This window comes from Euprymna scolopes, chromosome 8 (genome assembly GCF_053919585.1).
Source record: "Euprymna scolopes isolate OS-2025 chromosome 8, ASM5391958v1, whole genome shotgun sequence".
NCBI lineage: Eukaryota > Metazoa > Mollusca > Cephalopoda > Sepiida > Sepiolidae > Euprymna > Euprymna scolopes.
The window spans coordinates 70,537,480-70,552,443 of NC_136489.1; positions in this window are offsets into that span (position 1 = coordinate 70,537,480).

Sequence of the window (14,964 nt, forward strand, 5' to 3'; positions counted from 1 at the left end):
TTGGAGTATGTATCCGTTAATATCTTATATGTTTGAGATAGACTGATGTGCTTCTCCGTTGATTAACTGTGTCGGATATATACTGGAGAGTCAAAATAAAGACAAGAATATGCTGTTGTCAAAACCCTAGTTATGACCACGTTACAGATAAAGATAGACCATTGGAGCTTAACCATGTTGTATTTAACGATATTGTCTTAGATATCGCCAACCATCATTATTGGTAATGCAACATTTTTCGTACAAACATTATGTGAATTATTCGGTTGTTTACATTCCATTAATCCATATCTTGTTCCTGATTGTAAAATCGAACAGATTCTAGAGACGATACGTTAGAGTTTGTTGTTTAACATCAAAATAAAAATAAGCCCAATCTTCATGAATATTTTTGCTAGCCACTTGAAAACTTGAAACGTCAACAACGTGCAATTTCTAATGAATAGAAAATATTCTATAGCATGGCATGATGACGTTTAATTTCATGTGGAATGTATAAGGTTGCTTAAATGGAATGGGTCGTAGATAGGTATTTGGTTGCAGCCTCTGGAGCTATTTCAAGGCGATTACAAATTGTTGGGGATTTATGATGCATATATCAAGATGCATTCATTTAAAATCGACTAATGCACTTTCACTATATTATAGGCAGTTCACCTTCAAATATATTCAAAACTTATTCAATGCACAATTCGATGAATAGTAAATTTAGCGAATGAAAGAAATATTGTAAGGCTATGTGGCAAATATTGTTTCGAATGTAACATTTATAGACGGGAGATTCATTCTAAGAAGGCAGTAGAAATTGACTTCTCTCTCTCTCTCTCTCTCTCTCTCTATATATATATATATATATATATATATATATATATATATATATATATATATATATATATATATATATGTATATATATATATATACATATATACTAGTTGTACCCTGCCACGCGTTGCTGTGGCTCAATATGGTGCAATGGAAAAATCTAATAAAAAGAGAAAAATGCATGTTCTTATATTCTTAATACAGCAATCCACTCTAAAAGTAAAAAAAAAAAAAAAAAGGCGAAAATGAACCGAAAAAAGTGGTACTCCTGCAGAATTGGATCCAGATCCTCGGGAGTTACCATCAATCATGGCTTTGGCTCCACCAACAATCAGTGGATTAAGCCAAACTTTGCTAAAATGTTGAAACGCTAAATCGAGTTTTTTTTCGTATTAAAAAATGAGTTTAATTAATATTTGGGTGAGGGGGTATTACTATACACAGATTCGAAAAACGTTGTCTACAAACAAATAAATAAAAGCAAAGTTAAGGTAAATTACGTTTCTACCTACCTGGAGAATTTGTTAGTGTTTTTATTTAATGTAAAATGTTTAATCAGCTCGAAAAACGCACAATGTTTATCGGTGTATTTGAAAAAGACAAATGGTCGCGGACTCTGTTGAACACGTTAAGTTTGGGAAAAACAGTTAAAAACTAAAAAAAACTATACAAAACAGTGTCAGACATCCACCGATTATATGTTATCGTGGCGTAGGCTGACATATTCGGTGAGTTTCTGACAGTATTTTGCATACATTTTAGTTTTAACTCATTTTCCCAAACTTAACGTATTCAACAATGTCCGCCACCATTTGTATTTTTTGAAATACACCGATAAACACTGTTTTTCGAGCCGACTAAACGTTACATTAGATAAAACGGGTTTGTATTACTAAACACAGATACGATAAGTTGTCGAAAAATAAATAAATGTTATCAAAGGCAAGATAAGTTATTTTTCTACCTAACTGGATAAGATTTTAGTGTTTGTATTTAGTGTAAAATGTTTAATCGGTCCGAAAACATGCAGTGTTTATCGGTATATTTGAAAAATACAAATGGCGACAGACTATGTTAAACACGTTAAGTTTGGGAAAATCAGTTAAAACTAAAAAAAACTATACAAAATACTGTCAGGAACTCACTAAATATATGTTACCGTGACATAGGCTGACATATATTCGGTGGTTTTTAACAGTATTTTTTATAGTTTTTAGTTTTAACTCATTTTCCCAAACTTAACGTGTTTAACACAGGGTCTGCCGCCGTTTGTAATTTTCAAATATAGCGGTAAATGCTGTGAGTTTCGAGCCGAATAAACATTTTACATAAAAAAACTAAAAAATTATCCAGTTTGGTAATAAAGCAACATATCTTGCCTTTGATAATATTTGTCATACATTTGTTTTTTGATAACTTTTTCGTATCTATATGTACAGTAGTACAAACTCAATAAAAACACTAAAAATTATCCAATTAGGTAGAAAAGTTACTTATCTTTCATTTGGAAATATTTACTTTTTATATATTTGTTTTTGTTGACAACTTTTTCAAATCTTTGTGCAAGTACACACCCTAAGAGGGTATTTTTCTAATTTTATTTTTGGTACCGCGCTATTTTGAAATAGTTTTTTAATGTTTAATTTAAATTTCACGATATCTTTTGGGGGGTATTTTTTTTTTACATTAGGTCCACCTCCACAATTTTCTTTAAAATGGCTACTTTTATAAATTTGCGACTATACTGAATAAAAAAATATCATTTAAAATTTGCAGAGGCAAGTAGCTTTCGAGATATAAAGGCATGTACTATGCACTATAATTCACTGGCGGCCATGAAAACACACTCGCAACCTCCCCATATTAAGAACTGCTTTCGGAATAAACATCCCTAACCTGCCCATGTTAAAAACGGCTTTTAGAATAAATACCACCATTCTCCCCATATAAAGAACGGTTTTCGGAATAAACACCCCCAACCTACCCATGTTAAAAATTGTGGTGGTGGACCTAATGTGAAAATGTACCTTTTGTTTTTTTTAATAAATTGTTAGTTGAAAGCACAGAATAGTGACAAAACACCAGTCCCTCCCCATGGTAAGAATGGCTGAAAAAATAACAGTTTTCTTGGTAGAAACTTTTCTGTATTTCACCTAACAATTTCTTTAATAAAGAAAAAGCGTTCATATTTTCTTATATAAAAACACTTCTGTAAAAAACAAAGAAAAAGAAAGTGTACTTTCGATTTCATTAAAAATAGTTTTCTATAAAAAAAAAAACTTTAACCCAATAATTTACGGTAAAAAAGAAAAAGCAAAACATTAATCGACTAATGTATACGAATTGGACCTTTTTATTTTTTAATTAATTATTTTTTTTTTTTACTTGATTCTTACGGCCTTGGCAGACGTGTTTTAAATATTCTCTCCAGTGCTTTTTCTGTGCACATTTGAACTTTTCTTTTAATGATTTTGAACTCATTCCATTTGTGATTTTTTTCCAAGGAATTCTGCCTTTTGGATCATTTTGGACCATCTTCCAGTTACGCGATTCCTTTGGAAATTACCTGTTGGATTGAAAGTTTTTAATTCGACCGTGTTTGGATTTTACCATTCTTGGATTTTTTACCTTTCACCGGACTATCCATTCATGTGAAATCTTTTTATCATTTTTTTTTTCTTTTGCCTCCTATTCCCCTTACCTCACCCTTTTTTTTTTAACCAAGTAAGATCTATGACTTACTTGTGGTTTAATTAAATACTTTTACATGCAAAATCCGATCCCGCATTTTGCTAATTCCTGCCCTCTGATGAGAAGCAGAGTATTTCCTCGAAACTCAGCCGATTAAGGACTATCCACTTATCTTGTGCTTCCTTTTTAAAATTAAATATGTTTTTAACTCTTTTTCAAGATGTTTTTGAACATGTTTTATAAATCATTTGTTCATATTATAAGCTCTATTTCCTTTTCGGTTTTATTAAGCTTTTACATCTGGTTGAGATTACTTTACTTGTAAACATTAACTCTTTATATGCATTTTTTTATCAAAGCTTCTTTAGACTATATATATATATATATATATAGTCATCCACATACAGTACTGTTTCGCTGTTTCACAGCTCATCAGTGCGGCTAGACAGGCAACTACCTCAAGCCAGGATTGAAACCCGACCGTTTATACGGCAGTCAAGGCTTCTAACCATTACGCTATTGGCGGCTGCTTGAACGAGTAGTGAGTTTAACAATGTTTTGATATCGTCCGAAATACCTCCGCTCGATTTGTTTACACAAAGAGCGTCGCTTATATGCTAATGGTAATTCGTTTTTCACTTCTCAATATGCTCAACTCAAGGTGAGGAGCACTATAGTCATCCACATACAGTACTGTTTCGCTGTTTCACAGCTCATCAGTGCGGCTAGACAGGCAACTACCTCAAGCCAGGATTGAAACCCGACCGTTTATACGGCAGTCAAGGCTTCTAACCATTACGCTATTGGCGGCTGCTTGAACGAGTAGTGAGTTTAACAATGTTTTGATATCGTCCGAAATACCTCCGCTCGATTTGTTTACACAAAGAGCGTCGCTTATATGCTAATGGTAATTCGTTTTTCACTTCTCAATATGCTCAACTCAAGGTGAGGAGCACTATAGTCATCCACATACAGTACTGTTTCGCTGTTTCACAGCTCATCAGTGCGGCTAGACAGGCAACTACCTCAAGCCAGGATTGAAACCCGACCGTTTATACGGCAGTCAAGGCTTCTAACCATTACGCTATTGGCGGCTGCTTGAACGAGTAGTGAGTTTAACAATGTTTTGATATCGTCCGAAATACCTCCGCTCGATTTGTTTACACAAAGAGCGTCGCTTATATGCTAATGGTAATTCGTTTTTCACTTCTCAATATGCTCAACTCAAGGTGAGGAGCACTATAGTCATCCACATACAGTACTGTTTCGCTGTTTCACAGCTCATCAGTGCGGCTAGACAGGCAACTACCTCAAGCCAGGATTGAAACCCGACCGTTTATACGGCAGTCAAGGCTTCTAACCATTACGCTATTGGCGGCTGCTTGAACGAGTAGTGAGTTTAACAATGTTTTGATATCGTCCGAAATACCTCCGCTCGATTTGTTTACAAATATATGTATATATATGTATATATATATATATATATATATATATATACATATATATACATATATATACATATATATATATATATATATATATATATATATATATATATATATATATATATATATATATATATATATATATATAGTCTAAAGAAGCTTTGAATAAAAAAAAATGCAAAAATAAAGAATGCAATTTAGATTCCCGAAAGGAAAAAGATATTAATTTTAACTTATCGCAGACTAAGCACCTACATAATCCGATTTCTAAAAAGTTTATTATGACCAATGAGAATACATTTATATATGGATGTAAAAAAACAAAAAAAAGGCCTTAACTAAAATTGTTAAATAGAAATAGACTTAGCACTTGCATAAGCTGATTTCGCAAAAGTCTTCAATGTTAAAACAGAATTTAAGGATGAAAAGAGAAATTCTTAACTAAAATTTTGTAAATAGAAAATGGGGATCATCATCATTATATATATATATATATATATATATATATATATATATATATATATATATATATATATATATATACCCAAACTCTCGGGCCTTATGTGAGGGGGACTAAAACTCGCTGCCATGGTTTCAAATAATTTGCAATAACAGTAAGGGGAGACTTAATTCTAAATATCTCTCATATGCTATATCTCCTCTTTTGTTAATACGGCACGATTATGAATATATCTAGTATCAAATAATCTTTATACACCGTGAAATTTATTTTATACATGAAAACCAAAGATAACATAAGAAATATTTGGGATCAAGTCTCTCCTTGCTCTTATTTCAGATCATTTGAAATCATAGCAGCAAGTTTTATTTTCCCCTAGATAAAGACTAGAGGTTTTTGGGAAGTATCAGATATTTTGTAATTCATATGCAAAACTAGGAAAACAAATTACTATAATTGAAACATTTGTAAAAGTGCAGTATCTTTTCACCCTAAAAAATCCTTTTAATTTTTTTTTTTTACACAGTGATCACCACTTATCAAGGCCCGGAAGCCACTCAGGGATAAGGGTTATTGCAAGTACATTACGTTAGTGTGGAGATTTGATGAAGTGTTTAATTAAGGGGTCGGTTCATTAGGAATTTGTTAACATTAGACTTGAAGATATCCAAGTTGTAGTCCGGAAGGAAGCAGGCAGACGGAACAGAGTTCCACAGGCATGCAGTTCTAAGAAAGAAGCTTTGTTCATGGAATCCGCGTTTTGATTTAGGCACAGATATAGAGTGGGGGAAATTTTTCACAGCGGATTCAGCTAGACGGGTGTTTTTCGTGAAAGATTGGCGAAGGGGGAACCAGAGATTGGAGTTCAGACGAGCACCTGCCATGAAAATAACGATAAAACAAGGATAGGCTCGCAACGTCTCTTCTGTGGGAAGGAGGTTGCAGGGTAGAGAAAAAGGGCATCCCCACTAAGCCACGAAGTCTGTTTTGTACTCTGTCAAGACAGGATAGGCTATTTTTAGCAGCTCCTGCCCAGATATGGAAACAGTATTCCATCCTTGGACGTACTTGGCTTTTATATAGATAGAGAATTGCATTAGTAGTGAGATATCTTCTGGAGCGGTAGAAGGATCTCACCATCTTTCCAGCGACCTTGGCAACAGACTTGATGTACGTGTTCCATTTCAGATCAGGAGTAAAGGTCAAACCCAGAAACTTGTCAAAACACGGGGCCTCACCCAGACAAGAGCCATCCATTACAATTGATGCCAGCTGGGAATCAGAGCGTTGATGATGTAAGGATAGGAGTTTGGTTTTGGATGCATTAAAGGTAACTAGCCACATCTTCCCCCACTGAACCACGCGCTCAAGATCAGAGGATAGAGAATCAGAGAGAACTTTGTCATTTACAGCCTTTGATATGTTGCAGTAGATGGTCGTGTCATCAGCATAGATGTTAACGAATGATTTAAGTATGCGTTTAGGGAGGTCATTGGTGTAGATCAGGAAGAGAGTTGGGCCCAGGATTGACCCCTGAGGGACTCCATCATTTATATTGCAGGCCTCTGATTTTTGTCTATCTACCACTACTCTTATGAGCCTATCGGAGAGAAATGATTTAATGATTGAGAAAACATTTCCAGTTATACCGTAGCTGGAAATCTTGTGAAGTAGACCCTTATTCCATACCTTGTCAAAGGCCTTTGATATGTCAAGAGCAATTGCCCTAGAAAGGAAACCTTTGTCAAAAGATTCACTAATCCTGTGGGATATAACCGTCAGCACATCTCTTTGCAGAGCGGAAACCATATTGTGTGTCACTAAGAAGGTTATTCCTGCTGAGGTGGTTGACTATTTCTCTATTTAATATGGATTCCAGCAACTTACTCATAACACAAAGGAGACTTATTGGTCTGTACTGAGAGGGAGATGACTTATCACCTGAATTCTTAAATACAGGGCAAACTGATGAGGTCTTCCAGGGAGTCGGAAAGCACTTCTCCTTAAGGCAGCGCTTAAATAGTTTCGTAAGTATGGGAGCAAGTTCTGGTTGAAGCTTTTTTAACATTATAATTGGGATGCCATCATGGTCAGTTGCTTTACTGGAATCTAGGTTCTTTATTAGCTTGGCGACCTCATGCACGGATATTTGTATGTTACCTAGCTTGTTCTGTGTTATAGGAGGAAATATGGGGAGTTAATGGCCTTCGTCGTATAGGGTAGAATTAGCTGCAAAGTTCTTTGCAAATAGTTTGGCCTCGTCTGATGCTGACGAGATAACCTCTGGTCCATTGATAATGGCTGGGATAGAACGCACACTTCTGTTCAGGATCCTATTTGTTATTTGCCAAAACTTGTGGGATCCAAGAGCATTTTTTATTACTCTTTTACAGTTTTATTTTTATTACTCTTTTACAGTTTTATTTTTATTACTCTTTTACAGTTTTACCACAATTGTAGGTTTTCGAAGGAGCTTAAAGAGAAAATAACGTTTAAAATTCCAGGAAATGATTAGTTTTTAAAGATATGACACAATTATAGCTTTAAAAAGTTATAGATCACTTTTCTATATTAATCCAACGTAAAATGAACACCCACTTTATAACAACCTATTGTTATTTTTTTTTAGGATGAGGTTTATTTGGTTATTATATCCTGCTATATCAACACAAAACCTACTTTTAAAATCTTGGTTTCTATATGTTTTGGGTGTGCTGAAAACGAATATCGTATTTAAATTTTCCGTAAATAGGTATTTTTCTTAGTATAAAGCAACGTAATGTTTTATGTTTTAAGTTGTGCTCACTTTTGTACGCACAAGCGCGCATATTTTACTTAATACCTGGAAAAATACTTATTTGCGGAAAATTTAAATGCGATAACCGTTTTCAGCACACCTAAAAACCTATTCAAAACAAGTTTTAAAGGTAGGTTTGTGCTGGCCTACCAGGCCACAATAAAAAAAAACACTCATATAAAAATAACAGCCCCCCCCAAAAAAAAGATGGCCGTAAATTGGGTGCAATTTTATGTAAAATTAATATAGAAAAGTGATATCCCACTTTTTTTAAAACTATAATTCCTTCATATTTTTAAAACTACTCGTTTCCTTGAATTTCAAAGATTATTTTAACTTTCAGTACCTTTGAAAACTTATAATAGTGGTAATTTTAAAGGATTCTTTTATGGTGGAAAGATACTGCACTTTTACCGAAACATTTCATGGTTGTAAAAAAGTACCAAAAACAGGCCCTCTATGGTGGAGGCGACATTAAGAGCAAATGCACATAGCCCACCACACAATTCTGGTCATTACCATTCCAACGAGCTTTAATTTGTTAAATTCTGATCAATAGTGATTAAGATTTAGAACTTAAAAATTTACCAAAGAAGTTGTATCTCTCTCTTTCTCTCTCTATCTCCCCCCCTCTCTCTATCTCTTTCTATCCATGTGTGTGTAATATATTTATACTCGTATTAAAATTGAATATTGAAATTCTCATATATTTAGGTTTCTAAGACAAAGGAACATGAAAATTTGCAGGCCTTTTGAAGATTATAATATGATTCTTTGGTTAAAATTTTATTAAAATTGGTAAAAAAAAGAACCTATATTTTCAAACGAATAAAATATGCCCAAATTTGCCTACATTTGTATATATAGTTTTCTGGAAGCTAGCTTCAGTTTTGTTGCTTCAGTTGTCTCCCCTGTGGCTTTTCCAGGCCAGTAATATATATATATATATAGTAAGTTATAAAATATATATATCAATTAAGCTACACAGAATATTCCGAGTTTCATCCACGTTAGGATTCATCAGGCTTATTCGAGGAGTTGTGGTAGTCTCGCGTTTTTATATACGCACATTCTATTGAATTTTTAGTTAGCGAATCAGTTTCCACCGCACCCTTCCTAATCAGCCAATGATCAGGCACTCACAGGACAAAAGCCCAGTTAACCTCCTGTTCACCCCCTTCCTTTGTATGTGCTATTTTATATAAAATAGGTTAGCCAAATTAATTATGACTAGGTAACTATATCCACTATCTGGAACATTTTTATTCTTATGATTAAAAGGGTGGAGTGTTTGATCAACACTACTGGGATGCCATGGTTTAATATACTGTTTTGTTTTTTAAATCCCCGAAAAACTGTTTCATTGTAAACAACTGGTGACCCCTTAAATTAACATTACAACTATTGTTAATTCCAGAGAGTTAGTTGATGCAGTGATTGCATGTGATTAAATGACTTACAGACTAAATAGTTTTCTTATGAATGATAAAAATATAAGAATAAAATAAGTTGTTTTTATATAGGTTTAAGGTTAAAAAAAAACACTTCCAATACTATATGTGCGTGTATGCGTTGCATGTGTTGAACAAAAAATCGAAAACGTGTAAATTATAAACACATATGTTTTAACAATAGGTTGTACCACTTTTATTCGTATACATAAACTTTGATATTTTTACGAAAGAACTTTTTTTTATTCATTATTTATTTATTCAGATTTTTTCTTTTGAGTTTTTGTAGTGATGATTAGGCACCATTTTTTATAGTTTTGCTATTTACTGTTTTCTTAACATTAAACTTGAAATTCTTTGTTGAGTATGTTTCTTTTTACTTTCCTATAAATTATTAGGATTAGAAGAGAAACCGGAAACACATCAAAGGAAGAGTTACAATCGAAATATAAAATTTTCTGTCTTTTGCTCCCTCTAGCTTGAAATTAGTGAGTTGCGCTATAGATATGTCTATTCTATTGCAAATAAATTGTAAACTATGGACGAAACAGTGAGTTGCGCTATCAATGTATATTCTATTGCAAATAAATTGTAAACTATGGACGAAACAGTATTATGCTTCTGATTTTTTTTAGATAAGTATTGCTTCTGTCAATTCTTTGGAATACTGATTGCATCTATAGTGTTATTTTCATAACGTTTTCATCGATGTAAACCCTGACCTTCTTCACATGTACATAGGAAATCTTTCTATCGAACTCGAGAATCTGCATCGAATTTCGCACAGAACTCTCTCTGTATTAATCCACGAGGTTACAATGCAAAGAATGGCTAATTAGCAATTGTATTACAAGAAGCTGTAATCTAGTAGATAATGTACTAAAATTAAAAAATCTGTTGTAAGTTTAAAACCGCACCGATATTTTGAACCTAAAACTTTCTCAAGAGTATAGCTCACAACTAAAACCAAGTACTTTATCCATTATGCCACGAGCCATTGCAATACAATTGTGAATCACTTAAGAAATCTAACAAGTCATGCTTGACAGAAAAAAGAATGTTACCCCTGCAAATTAGATAAAGGATTTCGTTCGAAATTTCCTACAAATTTCTCTGTTCGATAGAAAAGTTCCAGAGTTCGGAAAGATAAACCTGAAGGTTGGTGTTTATATCGACCGAACTGTTGTGAAAATAACACCCAAGAACACTAATCCGCTAAATCCAAAGTCTACAAAAACTGTAGTTTTTAATTCTTTATTATGTTTGCAACACGGCTCACATTTGAAAGCTAAGAAAAAACGAGTATAACGCTATATAGGGATTGTGGTAACCTATTGAGATGCTTAACTTACATTTGAACGTGTATCCTGTCCTTCTGTTATAAAGGTTTGCTGTGTGAATTGCTGCATTATCATCATTTAAGATTGTTTACTTATAAAGAAACAGTTCCCAAACATTTAGATGAATTTTATCAGACAAAATATTAAAATACTTTGCTACGAAGGGAAAGCATTGAGTCGACGAATTACAAAGAGTTTATTCCATGTTTGGCATTTTGAGGAAAATATATTTTTGGCTATCACCCCGCGTATACTTAAACTATATTCGGAAGCCAAGGAGGTTTTTCTTTTCTCTAAATGCGTTAATGTTTTGAAATGTTTTTTTTTAATAGTGATTTCTCGTGAAATGTGTTGAATAGAGAAACGCGGCTTTGAGCAGTTTTTGCTGAAAACTTTGGCGTCAAAGTGCTTACCCGAGTTAGCAATAATTTTTTAAAGCTTTATGTTGTGAAGCAGTTTTTCGCAGCTTATTTTAACATTGTTTCTTACTTTTCTTTTCCGCTTGAACCAATCATATCCATTCACAGTAGGTGAAGTTGGGAACTGCTCAACCATTGCCTTAAAATTACATGCAAATGAAATCTTACAGGAGATATCCTTTATCTATTTATTTATCTATATATATTCTGAGAATAAAGTACATTATATATTTATATATGCATATATATATATATATATATATATATATATATATATGAGTGTGTATGAGTGTGCATGTGTGTCTCAGTTGGTATGCTAAGTTATGAAAATAAATGTCATACAGAATTTTATGTGCTCTATACCAATACTACAGATATATAGAATATATATATATATAACATATAAAGCTGTGTGTGTGTGTGTGTGTGTGTGTGTGTGTGTGTGTGTGTGTGTGTGTGTGTGTGTGTGTGTGTGTGTGTGTGTGGTCACTAATAGGCTCCTATATGGTTGACTTTTAAAAAACTGATTACATATAATGATAGAAGATGTATCGAGACAGAAGAGTGGGTATGTTTGATCTGGCAGAACGGTGGCTCATAAAAATTGTTGGGTCTGCGTTCGCGCCTGTTTCACAGATTATGGAAATAAAAAATTACAAAATTACAAAAGAACGTTTACAAGTGTTTTGATATAGATGTACATAAGAATACTTTGATAAGTATGTTTTAACTTAAATAGGCATGGTATAATAAAATTGTGGGGTCTGCGTTCGCGCCTGGCCTCCATAGAATGGAAATAGTCACAAACTTTAATAAAGACTTTTCATACCTATCTGCGTAAGTATACTTTGATAATTATGTTTCAGTATATATATATATATATATATATATATATATACTAGCAAAAGTACCCATCGTTGACTGGGTTCAATAACAGCCTACAGGAAATGGACTCTGATTTATGAAAGTATGATAGGTTATAAAAAAGAAGGGTTCTAAAGAGATAGCTTCGAATTTGGGCGTATCAAAACCAAAGCAAAATATGATGAAATTAAAAATAAAATAGATAAACCCCATAATTTATTATACCATACCTATTCACACTGAATCACTTATCACAATATTCTGTGGATCTATATTAAAATACCTTGTTAAACTTTGTGACATATTTCCATTCTATGGAGGGCAGGCGCGAACGAACACCCCATAATTTTATTATACCATATTTCTTCAAACTGAAACATACCATCCCTATTTAAGTTAAAACATACTTACCAAAGTATTCTTATGTACATCTATATATAAAACACTTGTAAACGTTCTTTTTTTTTAATTTTTAAATTTCCATACTTTGTAGACCAGGCGCGAACGCAGACCCTACAATTTTAATGAACCACCGTTCTGCCAGATCAAACCTACCTATTCAGGTGTCTCGATACATTTTCTATCATTATATGTAATCAGTTTTTTAAAATAGTCAGCCATATAGGAGCCTATTCGTGACCAGACACACACACAGACATTCAGCTTTATATTATAGATATATACACATATATATGTGTGTGTGTGTATGTGTGTGTGTGTGTGTGTGTGTGTGTGTGTGTGTGTGTGTGTGTGTGTGTGTGTGTTTTTAATGATTACCAACGCCTTTACGTCTTTCTGCCTTCATTCTAAATTCGCCTGAAGAAACTTGCCTTGCAAAATCAATTCTTATACAGCGGAATTTTAACTTTGTTTCAAGGCAAGAAAATGCATGAAAGTCGATAACAAAAACAATCCAATTTGCATTAATGTTTTTTAAACTATGGAACTCTCTAAATATACTAGCAAGTTCTGAATTATCTCGATGTATACCATCCTCCAAAACAATGTCGTTTTTTTATAATAAACAAAATGTATAATTTTCAAGTATTTTATCTAAACTTTGATTCCATTGGAAAGTCAACTTAAAATGTAATTGATTGCTCACGGCGGAATGAATTTATAACAAGATTGGGTGTTCTTAAGTTGCGTCTACTCAAACTGCTCTATCTAACGGATAAAATTGTTTTAAAGGAGAAATGAAAATACCATTGTAATCTTTTTAAAAAATATTTAAAACTTATTTCTGGCTGACTAATAACAGTATCTATTCGAAATATATTTTAAGCAACACGGACCGATAATTGTCATAAATAACTTGTTAATTTGTCATTAAGATCAAACGTATGTAAATTGTGATATACTGTTTCCAACCTAAAAACACGAAACACTTATAGTACCTAAAAGTGTTTCATAGAATTGCATCAAACATTGCATGAAACACAGGTTAATCAGGGTGATTCTACTACAGCAGGTAACAAATGCAACTTATAAGATGATTACAAACTTCTTCACATATTACACATTGCTACTCACTAAGAATCAGCGAGTATTCTTCTGATCACAAAATATATATTTTTAAATTTTAATAATAAGTATTAAACATGGTTTCCTTCCTGCAAGATCTACTTGTGATGTGCTGGCTGTAATATCACAACAGGTCAGTAAATCTATTGATGACTGGCTCTCATCTAAGGGAACACCGTGCTTCGACAAACTTCTGTGACCAACCTTTACTCTTTTTCTGAAATTAAAGACTTACCTCAAATCTGTTGCCAAGGTCACTGAAAAAATGAATATTCTACTGATCCAGCAGATATTTCGCTACCGACTTAACCCTTTAATTATTTGTCCTGAAATTATTTGTTACATGTTAGGATGAGCTGCTTGGAACACTTGACAGTGGACAAACCGGTTTTGAAACCTAGTGAGAGATGTCTTTTTTTTTTCATTTTATTTTCACAGAAGAAACGTAGCGAATTTATCTCTGCTCTATCGTTATTTTCATGGCAGGTGCTCCATTGAGGTTCTATCTATTGCCCTCCTCCACTTTAGAGCATACCTGATAAACACATGCCTAGCTAAAACAATTGCAAGTTTTAGAAATTTAATTTTTTTCTAATATCCATCAAAAGTCATCTGCTAATTATGTGGTTTCTCATTGGGTAATTGTTTTCGTTGTTGCTATCTGATTGGCTAATAAATTTGACTAACGCTCAGCCAGTGCTCGCCATATTCAGACGGTTTAGATCAAGTTCTGAGCAAACTCGAGAGGACGGTTACATACGTCTAGTTCATAAAATGCACTAGTACCACAAATTATTGTTGATGGGTTTTCATAAATAATCAATTTCTACCAAATTTCGGCCATTATCGTTTATCACGGTGATTGTCCCATAAACCCTTACCATCGAGTAGCGTTTGGGTCCTGATAAGTAGTGACTCGTCCTCTGAAACAAAAATGAACATTCTCAAATGTTCAGTTTGTTTGGAATATTTAAAAGTGTTTGTAAAGGCATAATGTAGGAATAACACATATATGTGAAAAGTTAAATATTTCCAGTCATCAAAAACGGAATGAAGCAAGATTCCCAGGATTCTAATTCCTTCTTAAATTTCCCTATTTTAATGAAGTAAATTCTACACAAAATAAAAAAATAAGATAGATGCTATTTCT